Here is a 14,513-nt window from a genome sequence, read left to right as displayed (position 1 = left end):
GGGAGGGAGAGGGAGGGAGGGGAGGGAGAGGGAGGAGGGGAGGGAGGAGGAGGGGAGGGAGAGGGAGGAGGGGAGGGAGAGGAAGGGAGGGAGGGAGAGGAAGGAGGGGAGGGAGAGGGAGGAGGGGACTGAGAGGAAGGAGGGAGGGAGAAGAAGGGAGAGAGAGTAGAAGGAAGGGAGGGAGATGAAGGAGGGGAGGGAGGGAGGGAGAGGAAAAGGGAGGGAGGAAGGGAGGGAGGGATGCCCCAATTATTTGCATATCCTAAATAACTGCACGGGACATACTTATACTAACAAACTCTGCTGTTCATCTGAAATTCAGGCAGAACTGGGTGCGCTGCATTTTATCTGGTAACACCACGGGAGAGCCAGCGCGGGGTGGTGACGGGGGGCTGTGTTGGATTCTCTAGCCTGGTGAAGACCAGCACGGTCTGCAGGCTCCGCGGAGAATCAAACACCAAGATATCTGGAGATACCAGGTAGATATGTCAGATTTGGAGCAAAACCATGAAATGTATAAACATTATAAATTCACTGATTTTTTGTTTTTTATTGAGACAGTCTCACTCTGTCACCCAAGCTGGAGTGCAGTGGTGCAATCTCGGCTCACTGCAACCTCCGCCTCCTGGGTTCAAGCCATTCTCCTGCCTCAGCCTAAAAAGTAGCTGGGACTACAGATGCCTGCCACCATGCTCAGTTAATTTATTTATATATGTGTGTATATATATATATATATATATATATATACACAAACACACACACACACACATAAATATATATATATTTATATATACATGTATATATATACATATAGTTATATATTTATATATGTATATACATAAATATATATGTATATACACACATATATTTATATATTTTTATATATTTATGTGTATATATATATTTATATACACACACATTTATAAATATTTATATATGATACATTCTTATATATTATATATACAGATTTATGTATATCATATATATTTGTGCATGTGTGTGTATATACATAAATATAAATACATATATAAATAAATATACATAGAGAGAAAGAGAGAGAGAGATGGGTTTCACCATGTTGGCCAGGCTGGTCTCAAACTCTCAACCTCAAGTGATCCACCTGCCTTGGCCTCCCAAAGTGCTAGAATTACAGGCGTGAGCCACCACACCCAGCCAGAAATTCACAGTTTTTAAACAGATTACTTTGCAGGCCACATAGCACACATCTACTGCTAGACCCGAGTCCAGGAACAAAACCAACGGCCCACAGCACCAAGGAGGGCAAGGAGGGGCTCCTTCGTCCCAGCCCCCACTGCTGCCAGTGTCCATCTTCACCCACTAGGACCCCTGCGTCACCCTGGTACCGGCTCCGGGAGTGATGGTCACACCTGGGCGCATCTGCTCCCAAACCATGGTGCAGAAGGGCCCCGGTGCTGGGTCCGAAGAAGAACCGGGATTTCCTGCAGAAGCAGGGGAGCAGAGAGGAAGAGACGGCTGGGTCATAGCACCCGGGCTCTTTCCAGAATCGTCCTCTGAGCTTGAGGCCAGAGACCTGAGCTGGAGAGCCCTGACCTTCATAAGGGTCTTGGGTGACCTGATCTGCAGCTCCCCGGGAAGAGCGGACACTCGATCACTACCTGACGACATTTAATTATTAACTCCCAGGAGAGCCACCAGGCCACACAGAGGACACAGGACCCATCTGCATCTCAGACAACCAGGAGGCTTTACTGCATGTCCCAAGTAACTGCACAGGACACTCTGATACTAAAAAACTCTGTTCATCAGAAATTCAGGCAGAACTGGGTGTGCTGTGTTTTATCTGGCAACGCCATGGGAGAGCCAGAGGGGCTGTGTTGGGTTCTCTAACCTGGTGAAGACTAGCTTGGTCTGGAGGCTCCGCAGAGAGAATGAAAGCAAAGACCAAGGCACAATCTGAAATCCTGGCTTCCCCAGGAAAAGTCAGTGCCAGGTCAGAGGAGGGGAAGGTTATTCACCACCCCGGGCAACTGTTTTCTGTGTAACTAATCTCTCGGGTGGGTGGGGTGGTGGGGGGAGGCTATAAACCCCAGGTCGGTGAACTTCCACAACTCTGAGCCTGTTCCTCCCCTTGGCCCTGCTAGGGTAGCTACTAATGAGAAGAGAAAATCATCACAGTCAAAGCAAGTTTAAGGAAGACAGCATTTCGCTGCTAACCTCTTCCAAGAAAACCTAAAATCCTCAGCTGGCTCATTCGTCCTCTCATGCCTCTGACGAAAAGGTAGATAGACTTTTTGACTAGTAATTTCAGCCGCTGTGAAAATATGTAAGCTGACCTAGGAGAGAAGACACATATTAAAAACAAACAGAAAACCTCACGGCCAGAGCTGACTTTGTCAAGGTTAGAGCTGCAAAACCTTCGTAAACACCTTTAAAAGTGCAAGAGTTCAGCCGGGCACGGTGGCTCACACCTATAAACCCAGCACTTTGGGAGGCCAAGGTGGGTGGGTCATCTGAGGTCAGGAGTTCGAAATCAGCCTGGGTAACACGACAAAACCCTGTCTCTACTGAAAATACAAAAATTAGCCCGACATCGTGTGACAGGCACCTATAGTCCCAGGCACTCCAGAGGCTGAGGCAGGAGAATCACTTGAACCTGGGAAGCGGAGGTTGCAGTGAGCCAAGATCGCGCCATTGCACTCCAACTTGGGCAACAGAGTGTGACCCTGTCTCAAAAAAAAAAAAAAAAAAAGAAAGAAAGAAAGAAAAAAAGAGGTTCCTCAGCTGAATTCTGGTTTAAGATACTTTTTCGCCAAAGAAAAAAAGGTTTTTATTTATATGGAGTCTCTGAGAGACACCCTGCATGTTAAACACATGGAAACCGAGATTTTGTGACTACACATTTCATTTATTTTGTGCATTCATGTGCATAAAATGTGCTCCTCCTCAAGGCACCCTGCTGCCTTATATAGACATTTAAACTTGGGGTCAAGGCGCGGCTACAGGATTGACAGCATTCCTAAGAGGGCTTTATATGGCGGTGTCTCAGAGAGAGGCAAAGGACCTGTGGACTGGAATCGCATATTCGAGGAATCCAGGTTCCACCATGATGTTAGAAAATCGCCATTCTATGAGCTGACATAAACACCGGGCTAAGAGCAAGCTCGAGGGGGTGGGCTTCGGGAAAGGGTGAGCCACCAGCCAGTCCAGAGCTGGCCAGACGTGAGGGAAGGGGAGGTCGGCCGGGAGGGACAGGAAGCATGCCTGGCGTCCTGTTCATTTACCCTGCCGCTCTCCTCCCTGCACCTGCAAAACCCATCAGCTGATGGTCTCGCGTTCCTCAAGGCTGTTTGTCCGAGGTGAAGCTGTTGCTGGTCTGGGTACCCCCGAGGTCTCGCTCCCTGGCATGCCCAGGGAACTAGAGCACATCACATGGGCCCTGGCCGAGGGGGTGGACTGCTCTGGAAGCTTCTGCAAAAGCAGACCTTCTGACAAAGTGCCCCAAATACTGGAGGGACAGACCTACCCACCCATGCTCCCAGAAGAGGGGTGAACCTATGCCCACATGTTCCCAGAAGAGGGGTGGACCTACCCCCTCCCCGCTCACAGGGGGGTTGCAGTAACCCCCCACGCTTCCAAAGGAGTGGTGGATCTACCCCCCGCCATGTTCCCAGAGGAGGAGTGGACCTACCCCCCCCCCACCAACGGTCCCAGAGGAGGAGTGGACCTAGCCCCACAACGTTCCCAGAGGAGGAGTGGAACTATCCCACCCACACTCCCAAAGGGGTGGACCTATCCCCCCCACGCTCTCAGAGGAGGGCATAGACCTACACCCTTGCCACACTTTCAACACGGAGAAGGCTCCGGCCCCCAGTAACTAAAGCAGAACCTGGCCGGGGAGGTCTGGGGATCTGACCACATAGATGCTGGGATTCAGTCTAGCACCACTTCTTCTGGGGGTCTTGCCTAGAAGCTGCCCCCCAAACCCGCCCTGCCCCATTACCCCTCAAAGCCCCCCAGAGAGGTGGCCTGTCCCACCTGCCCCAAGTAGAGGGACCGTGGCTGTGGCCACACAGAGCCATGTGGCTGCCCCATGTCATGGCTGTGCCCTCTGCCACATGGCATCCAGGCACCAACATGGTGTCAGTCCCACTGTGAGCTGAGCTCAGATCCCTGTGTGGAAGTCCAAACCCCCAGGAGCTGGGAAAGAGACAGTAATAGAGACAGGGCCTTTGGAAAGGCAGTTAAGGTTCCACAAGGTCTTACAGGTGGGCCCTAATCCAAGGACGGTGTCCTTGTCAGAAGAGGGGCTCTGGACACAGGAGCAGCAGCCAGGGGCATGTGGGCACAGGGTGGTGGTCACGGGGAGACACAGCCAGAAGGCAGCCTTGGGCATGCCAGGGAGCGAGACATCGGGGGTACCCAGCCCTGCAACAGCTTCACCTCGGACAAAGAGCCTCAAGGAACGTGAGACCATCAGCGTCTGCTGTTTAGGTTGCCGGGTCGGTGGCGCTCTATCATGGCAGCCTGAGCTGACTCCTTCCGTCCCCAAGACCCTCCTGATGGGCTTGTGAAAAAGATGCATGGAACAAACTTACTTCTGAGAAGAATCTCCATCTACACAGGTTAACTGGGATTTCCCTCACCACCATCAGACAGAAACTCTGCCATCACCCCTCCTGGCATCTCTCTCTACCCCAGGTCAGAACCGACTGTCTACGGTACACAAGCTCCCCTTCCTCTCATCTCCGAGGGCCTGGAGGCCATGCCTGGCTCTTAACACCTAATGCCTTCCTAAGCTGCACCTCCTGACTACAGCTCGGAGAGCCAATTCCATCACACACACGCCCTCCAACCCTCCTCTGGGCAAATACGTTTGGGAAACACAGCTGGGTAGAAAAAAAATACACAGGTCGCTTTGCTGCTGAATTCCTAAGAGGGCTTTATATGGCGGTGTCTCAGAGAGAGGCAAAGGCAGCATTTCCTAAGTGCACCTGCCCCAGACATGTTCTCCCCTGGAGCTGATGAACAGCCTCCCACCACAGGAAGAGAAGCTGTGAGAAAAGCAGCTGAGAGCTGTGATTGCCTGCAGGGTTTCCAGCTGACCCACTCCCTGGGTGGGGGGACTGGGTCTGGGATGGGTACCCTTCTCATGGGCAAAATCCGGGAGGAGTACCCAGACAGGATCATAAACACATTCAGCGTCCTGCCCTCGCCCAAGGTGTCAGACACGGTGGAGGAGCCTTACAGTGCCACCCTCTCTATCCACCAGCTCATAGAAAATGCAGACGAGACGTTCTGCATTGATAACGAAGCACTCTATAACATCTGTTCCAGGACCTTAAAACTGACCACACCCACCTACGGTGACCTGAATCACCTGGTGTCTGCTACTGAGTGGGGTCACCATGTGCCTGCGCTTCCCGGGCCAGCTGAATGCCGACCTGCGGAAGCTGGCCGTGAACATGGTTCCATTTCCCCGGCTGCACTTCTTCATGCCCGGCTTTGCCCCGCTGACCAGCTGGGGCAGCCAGCAGTACCGGGCCCTGACCGTGGCTGAGCTCACTCAGCAACTCTTCGATGCTAAGAATATGATGGTTGCCTGTGACCCCCGTCATGGCCGCTACCTAACCGTGCCTGCCATTTTTAGAGGTCGCATGTCCATGAGGGAGGTGGATGAGCAAATGCTCAACATTCAGAATAAGAACAGCAGCTACTTTGCTGAGTGGCTCCCTCACAACGTGAAAACAGCCGTCTGTGACATCGCACCCCGGGGGCTAAAAATGTCGGCCACCTTCATTGGTAACAACACAGCGGTCCAAGAGCTCTTCAAATGCGTCTCCGAACAGTTTACAGCTCTGTAAACTGTTTACAGCTCAGGTGCAAGGCCTTCCTGCACTGGTGCACGGGCGAGGGCATGGATGAGATGGAGTTCACCGAGGCCGAGAGCAACCTTAACGACCTGGTGTCAGAATACCAGCAATACCAAGATGCCACAGCTGAGGAGGAGGAGTTTCAGGAGTATGCTGAGGAGGAGGAGGAGGTAGCCTAGAAGCTTCATTTCCTAGGTAAAGTGGGGAAGCAGTGTGGATTCTTTAGTATGCTCTGATAGCCATTGTCATTACACGCTTCTTTGAGTCTTTACATCTCCTGATGCATTTTAAAGCATTTTCATAGTAAGTAGTTTGACCTAATAAAACATTTCTATAGCAAAAAAAAAAAAAAAAAAAAAAAAAAAAAAAAGGCCCCGTGGGCTCTTGTTAGATTCAAGATCTTAGAAGCAGGAGCCAATCACATACGTACAAAGCATGGCCCACTGAGGCCAGCACCCTGCCAAGCATTATCACCTGAACGATGCTGACAACAGGAACGCAGCAGTGGTTCTCTAGCTAAAAGATAGACTTTAGGGGTTGGGCATGGTGGCTCACGCCTGTAATCCCAGCACTTTGGGAGGCCAAGGCCAAGGTGGGTGGATCACGAGATCAAGAGATCAAGACCATCCTGACCAACATGGTGAAACCCCATCTCTACTAAAAATACAAACATTAGCCAGGCGAAATGGTGTGCACCTGTAGTCCCAGCTACTCGTGAGGCTGAGGCAGGAGAACTGCTTGAATCCAGGTGGCGGAGGTTGCAGTGAGCTGAGATGGTACCACTGTACTCCAGCCTGGTGACAGAGCAAGACTCCATCTCAAAAAAATAAAAAAAGTCAAAGTGGCTCTAGGGATATAACAGCCTCTCCACACCTTCTTCTTAATGCCAAAACGTATATCCCCAAATCAGAAAACAAGCTACTAATAAATCAGATGCCTAAATTAAAATAGTATGTCCGCATAAGAGCCCTGCCTCAGATGAACTGCAACCCCTCGCCGGTGTGTTCTATTAAGTTATTGGGGTGTCCATGTCTAGAGGAGGACTGGTGAGAAGGTACATTCATTAGGTAAGTTTATTTCTCTTCCACGCCTCAGCATTCACATGGGAGTGTGCCGTTTTCTCAGTGGCACCGGTAACCGTACCGCAAATGTGGTCTGCACCATCTTCCAGACTCAAGGCAGCCTCCAACAGTCTCTCAGCTTCTGCTAGAAATGCCAGAGACAACAGTCTGTCTGGCTTTCTAATTGGGCCTCAGTGGGTTTCTGTCCAGGCCGCTGTAGAGACCACACGATGTCTAAAGAAGTCTTCATTTTATGACAGGTTTCCGTTTCAGTGCTCTTACAGCAGAGTTCAAGGGGTTCTGGCCAGCCAGCATGAACCCACCCTTAACCTGTTTGTGATACGCTGGCCTACCTGGCTAACAATTCTGTAGAAACCACTCACCGTGACCAGGAAGTAACCACTTCCCCAAGGTAAAAGGCTGCCTGGGTCTGGGCACGGTGGCACATGCGTGTAATCCCAACGCGTTGGGAGGCCTAAGTGGGTGGATTACCTGAGGCCAGGAGCTCGAGACCAGCCTGGCCAACATGGTGAAACTCTGTCTCTACTAAATCTACAAAAATTAGCCAGGCATGGTGGCGTATGACTGTAATCCCAGCTACTCAAGAGGCTGAGGCAGGAGAATCACTTGAACCCGGGAGGTAGAGGTTTCAGTGAGCCAAGATGGCGCCATTGCACTCCAGCCTTGGTGACAAGAGCGAAAACTCTGTCTTTAAAAAAAAAAAAAAAAAGTCTTCCTGGGAGACAACCTACAGAAAAAGGATAGTAATCAAGACAACAGGTCAACAGGCCCCTCCTGGGATACCACTCCACTGTGCAGCACTCAAGTGTGGGACCAGCAAGGTCTTCTGTCCAGCAGGGACCAGAAGACCAGCCCCAGACAGCCTGTGGGGGACACACGCACCCCCAGTCATGATCAAACTCTTGGAAAACTGGAAATAAGAAGAGAATTTCCTAAACTTGAACAGAGCATCTACTCAAATATTGTAGTGAATATCAAAAATAAGTAGGCAAACGTATAAGTAAATACACTGTTTATGGATTAAAAGGAGGGAAATCATTATCTTCAGATAATATGCATCTATGAATAGAAAATCCAAGAAAATCTAGGGACAAATTAGATAATGTGTAACTATAAAACTAGTAAAAAAGAAAAAAAAATGTCCAGCAAAATGCCAAATAAGAAGTTAATATACAAAATTAACTGAATTGTTACATTAGCAATAAACAATTGAAAAACATTCAAAAACATTATAATACCACCAACAATAACCAAAGTTAACTAAAAAAAATCTTAACACAATATGTGTGAGACCTTTAAGGAAAAAGTAATACCATATAGCATTATCTTTTTGAATAAAAGAAAGAAATGAAGGAAGACCCAAATGAATGAAGAGCTATACAATGATCATGGATATTAGGCTTTAATATCTTCAAGATGAGAATATTCCATAAAATATAAACTTGATGTAACTTCTAATAAAACCCTGATAAGACTGTTCATAGAACTTAACACTCTGATCTTAAAGCTCAAAGGAGAGAGCAAGCCAGATAAAACCAAGACAGTTCTTGAGACTAAGAGGAGACTCTACCAGATGCCAGGGCTTACCAAAAAAAGTTATAGTATGAAATCATGTAAGGTTATGATATTACAAGAGTGGGGTCCTGATCCCATAGGACTAATGTCCTTATAAGAAAACAGTATGGTATTAGACAAAGACAAACAGATGGATTTAAAAAGCACAGAACCTTAGACTGGGCTTGTAAATATGTGACTCCCATATATGTTGGGGAAAACGGATTAATAAACATATGAGGCTGACATTAGTAGGTATCTATATGGAAAAGTTGAGAAATAGAGCCCCATGCCACTCCAGACACATAAATCCATTCCAGATGCAGTGACTACTGTAACATGAAAAGGAACGCAACAAACCTCTAGAAGAAAAAGTAAGAGACAACAGCTCCACGTAAGGTCTCTTTACTAAAGACGGGATTCTGGCTGCTCAATAAATGCTGCTTTGTTACTGTGTCAGAAGATAGCACAGATTTAGTGGATTAGAGCAACAGAAACATACTGAGGGCTGGGCGTGATGGCTCATGCCTGGAATCCCAGCACTTTGGGAAGCTGAGGTGGGTGGATCACCTGAGGCCAGGAGTTCGAGATGAGACCGGCCTGACCAACATGGGATGGGGAAACAGAGCTGATAGGGAAAATGGTTGGGGAGGCCACTCTGATGTAAGCCATTCTCCAGAGCCCTGGAGAAACCGGGAAAATCCCTGCTGTGTTATTTCAGCCCTAGCAATGATACCTTAAATCACAGTCCACGTTGGCAACTTTCATCCTTGGGCTGCTAAGCCTCCTGAGACATATCAGTCCCCAAAGAAGATGGTTTCCAATAGAAACCAGTTGCTTTGAAACTGAAAACTAAGTTTGCAGACAGCCTTCTTTAAGAAGGTGGCTTTTGCTAACCAGAAATAAAATTCTAAGTCCACAACAAATTGCATGGATCCCCCACCCTGCTCTCAGCCAAGGGCATTCCAAAGTCAACTTGAAAAACTAGTTCAGGCCATGATGGGAAGTGGGGATGGAACATGCCTCATTACACCTGCCTCCCTTTGGAATTCAGGCACAACCAACCAGCATTAACATTAAGACATCTGAAGATGGACAAAATGGACTCTCTGTAGCAGTAAGATACCAAATTCCAACCTGACTCTAGCACAGCATTGTGTGAAAGACAGCAGGCCCTGAAAGAAATCAAATGTATTTTTTACCAAAATATATTTCTCTGACGTATTTTGAAATGGCCCTGCAAAGCTGTCTCTTGTAGAGAAAATTTAGTCTATCATCTCCTTCCCTTTCCAGGTCTCTTCCTGACCCAGGATAGATTAACTAAGAGACTGGCATCTTTTTAGGTCTGTTAAGAGACATTTACCCTCTATTCTCTCTGAAGCCTGCTCCCTGGAAGCTTCTTCCACATAATAAGAACCTTGGTCTCCACAGCCCCCTTATCATAGCCCAGACATTGCTTCCTATTGATTCCAGGTCTTTACATGATAACAACTCTTTCAATCAACTGCCAATCAGAAAGTCTCTGAAACCACCTATGACCTGGAAACCCTCCCCTGACCTCACTTTAAGTTGTCCCAGGTTTTTGGACTGAGCCAATGTACATCTTACAGGTATTCATCGATGTCTGCCTGTAATTTCTACCCCCTGAAATGTATAAAATCAAACTGTAGCCCAACTACCTTGGACACATGTTCTCAGGCCTCTTGGGGCTATAAAATGAGCCTTGGTGACTTCGATGTGGCTCATATAAACCCCTTTAAATATTTTACAGAGTTTGACCATTTTTCACTGGCATTTCCTTAGATACAGGAGGAGATGTCTTCATAGTCTGTCCACAGGCAGGGGAGCATCCTCAAATATGGTGAACAGTGTGGAGGCTCCCCAAGCCACTGCAGCAGCCTCTCCTTGCACTGAACAAGACACCCTGTAGCATTTTCTGCATTCTGTTCTGGAGCATCACATGATCTCAGTGGACACTTGGTGAATTAACTGATGAACTGATAACGGCTTAAATGCCACTGTCTTACTCCACTTTTTGTTTCTATAACAAGATCCCATAGGCTGGGTAATTTGTAAAGAAAAAAAGTGTATTTCTTATAGCTCTGGATGTCGGGAAGTCCAAGAGCAGAGCATGCCATCTAGTGAGGACCTTCCTGCTGCATCATGAAGTGACAGAAGACATCACATGGCAAGAGGGTGAGATCATGCGTGACAGCTCAGGTCTCTCTTTCTCTTCTAATGAAGCCATCCGCCCCATCATGCGGACCCCATGATAATGACCTTATTTAATCCCAATTAGCTCCCAAAGGCCCCAACTCCAATCAACATATGAATTTGGGGATTAAGCTTCCAACACATGAAATTTGAGGAACACGTTCAAACTATGGCAGCCACCAACAGGAAACTAAGTAAATGATTATATAGTCACATCAGGTAAAATTATAGAACAGTGAAGACAAGTTAAGTAACATACATTGACATGTGACAATGAAATGGGGAAATGTCGACTTGTAAAAGAATAGATATGGCTAGGTGTGGTGGCTCATGCCTGTAATCCCAACACTTTGGGAGGCCAAGGCAGGTGAATCACGGGGTCAGGAGATCGAGGCTACCCTGGCTAACACGGTAAAACCCCGTCTCTACTAAAGAAAAAAACACAAAAACTTAACCAGGCATGGTGGCATGAGCCTGTAGTCCTAGCCACTTGGGCGGCTGAGGCAGAAGAATTACTTGAACCCAAGAGGCAGAGGTTGCAGAGGGTTGAGATTGTACCACTGCACTCCAGCCTGGGTGACAGAGCAAGACCCTGTCTCAAAAAAAAATAAAAATAAAAAAAAAGAATAACTTATATAAACATTTTCATACACGAATTAAAAATATACATTCAATGGCTATCTTCACCTATTTACAGCCCAACTTCACAACAGCGGTCACTGCTTCAAAACAGGGGGAACTGATGAGTGTCAAGTGAGAGTTATCGCAAATTAAAAAATATTAATAAAGAAGCAAATTTGCAAATAGGGCAAAATCTTAAAATGTTTAATTCTGATGGTGGGTATACAGTCATTATTGTGCTTTTCTACTTTTCTATGTTTATAGTGTTTTTCATTAAAAATAAAAACTTTAGAAATTGGATGGCTGTGGCACAGGGTCTGCCTGTAATGGTCTTTCCCGTGCAAGCCCTAGATACACCAGTCTATTCATTTTGGAAGCCAGACAGATGGGCTTGTGGGGGCATCCAGTGGATGAGTACACGGCAGGCCGTGCTGCTGCAGGCAGGCAGAGCTGATGCTTCTTGAGGGCTTCCTGCAAGCCAGCCTGCCAGCTAGGCCTTCCTTTCAGTCTCTGTCAGTCCTGCGAGAATGTGATAAGAGGGTGTTGTGACTTCTTATCTGATAGATAAGGACACTCCTGATGCATCACAGCCAGGAAGGGAGGCAGCCCGCCCTCATTCCAATTCAAGATTCTCCAGACGATTTTCAAAAGACAGTCTGCTTGTGCAAAAAGGAGCTCAATGGAAACTGCCCCAAAAGACTGCAGTGTGAGGTCTTGGAGGAGGGAAGTTTGGACCATTTCATTCCCCATCCTTTCACGCAGATCACATACCCTCTTCAGCGGGGAGGCTGGAGGAGGATAGAAGGCAGAATGCAAAATATTTATACATGTGTGCCTTCTATTGTGCATTTCTAAATTAATAGGCTTTAGTTTTCTTTTTCTTTGAGACGGAGTCTCACTCTGTCGCCAGGCTGGAGTGCAGTGGTACAATCTTGGCTCACTGTAACTTCTGCCTCCCAGGTTCAGGTGATTCTCCTGCCACAGCCTCCCCAGTAGCTGGGATTACAGGCACACACCATCATGCCCTACTAATTTTTCTATTTTTAGTAGAGACAGCATTTCACCATGTTGGCCAGGATGGTCTTGATCTCTTGACCTCGTGATCCACCCACCCAAAGTGCTGAGATTACAGGTGTGAGCCTCCATGCCCAGCTCATTAGGCTTTATTTTTCTAGAGCAGGTTTAGGTTTATAGGAAACTGAGCTGATAGTACAGAGTTCCCACACACTCCCTCTGTCTCCAGCTCAGTTAAAAAATACCTCATTTTGTAACTCCTGGAGCGTCTCTTCCTTAGGCGCGCCTCATAGGCATTTTCTGTCTGGGACCTTGGCCGACAAGAAAATGAAGACCTGTCGTCTGATCTAGTTCCTAGTTTGTAGTCTGTCTGCTCTAACAAACCTGTTGCATTTAGGATCTAAAATCAAGACGCAACCCTCCCAGATGGCAAGTGTCTAAACTGTCAGGTGCCCTGCGTTTGTTTCTTAGCCTCCCCAAGACTGGCTTGGGTCCTTTTGGAGAGTTCTGGCTCCTGGGTTATCAAAGCAAAGGAGGGGTGTGGCGCTCAAGACAAGCCACCAAAATCATCCCCTAGTACAAGCCAAGTTCTTAAAATCCCAGAACCTGAAAGTGGAGGGCTGGGGGATTAACTGTCCCTTGCATATGAAACATGACAGCGCACGGCATCTCAGCAGTGTCCCGTCTGGGCGGATGGGCTTTGGAATTAAACAGACCCAGAAACCGAGGCCACTGAAGAGGAGGGAGAAGCATGACCGGGTTCCACTCCAGCTCCAGACCCAACATGCAGACCAGCCACAGAATAACCTAGCAGGACCCAATGTCTAGAGTGAGGGGCTGACCACAGCGCGACCCACCTAAGGCATCTCCAGTTCACACAGGAGCCTCGGGGCAGCTGCTGCACCTTCTCAACTATGGGTTATCAGGAAGGAAGTTAAATTACCATGTCTGGGAACATCACACAATAAAATCTCAGAGCTCTGAGACCTCTATGGAGAGAGGACATGTCACAGGTAAACTAAGACGTGCCTGTACATGAAACACATTTCAAATCAAGGGTCAGAACTCTCAACAGCTTTCTGTGCTGCACCCAATTCCATCAAAAGCCAGCCTTGGGCATCTGCTGGGGGCCTAGGAGAGAGGCCAAGTCCTTGAGTCTGAAGGGAGCTTTCCAGTCACCTGCTTGGGCATGGCTTTGACTCCATGATGGGTGGGGCTGTGGCTACCCAGTCCTGCCATTGTTGGTAATGACAGTATTTAAGCTGGGGGTGGGTTCCTTTAATTCCTATTATTCCACTGGTTGTGGGAACCCAGCTGTCTTTTTTTTTTTTTTTAGACGAGTCTCACTCTGCCACCCAGGCTGGAGTGCAGTGGCACGATCTCAGCTCTCTGCAGCCTCCGCTTCCCAGGTTCAAGCAATTCTCTTGCCTCAGCCTTCCAAGTAGCTGGGATTACAGGCATGTGCCACCATGCCCAGCTAATTTTGTATTTTTAGTAGAAACAGGATCTCACCATGTTGACCAGGCTGGTCTTGAACTCCTGACCTCAAGCCATCCACCTGCCTTGGTCTCCCAAAGTGCTGAGATCACAGGTGTGAGCCACTGCTCCCAGCCTTGTCTTGTTTTCTTAAGAAGAAATATTGCTCCCCTCTGGGGCTCCTGAAGAGAGAATCTCTTACAGGTCTCCCTGAGAGTTGCCCCCCAGGTGTGTGTGCTGGTCCTCAGTGTATGTTGCTCCTAGGAAACTATGCTTGGCAGCAGCCCCACAGCCTTTCAGCCCCCACAGCATGAGGAATGAAGCCCAAACGCCAGGCAGGAAAGCCGTTCTCACTTCTCTCTGCAAAGCCTGGGCAAACCCTACAGCGAGATCCTTCATCCCAGAAATCTTCCTCCTTGGAACTTCTCAGCCCTTGAGATTTGGATGCCAGGGGCTGCCTGGGGATCTGGGAATCGTTCACCTTGAAATGCCCTCACCTGAAACAGGGGCTCAGCCAAGGTCGAGAACTGGTGACATCTTTTGCGTTGCATTGTCACATAACTTTTGCTCAGGGGTAGACACGTCTCAACCTCAAGCATCCCTCGTGTAATGCTTCCCGGCCGATCTCACGGTCCAATCCCACCCACTTCTCAGGACCCGGTGCAGACCATGGAGCACCCTCCATGAGCACTCCGCGGGC

General features: G+C 48.1%; 1 protein-coding gene and 1 pseudogene across 9 annotated transcripts in view; one reads left to right on the top strand and one right to left on the bottom strand.

The window, feature by feature from the left end:
- Window positions 1–14,513, bottom strand: part of SHANK2 (SH3 and multiple ankyrin repeat domains 2) — a 687,472-nt gene that overhangs the window by 573,552 nt on the left and 99,407 nt on the right. The gene's annotated exons all lie outside the window — the stretch shown is intronic.
- LOC116554573 lies at window positions 5,039–6,031 on the top strand (annotated as a pseudogene).

This window comes from Sapajus apella, unplaced genomic scaffold, assembly GCF_009761245.1.
Source record: "Sapajus apella isolate SASKATOON/1434 unplaced genomic scaffold, GSC_monkey_1.0 scaffold14, whole genome shotgun sequence".
NCBI classification, from domain to species: Eukaryota; Metazoa; Chordata; class Mammalia; order Primates; family Cebidae; genus Sapajus; species Sapajus apella.
This window is presented reverse-complemented; position numbering and strand designations above follow the sequence as displayed.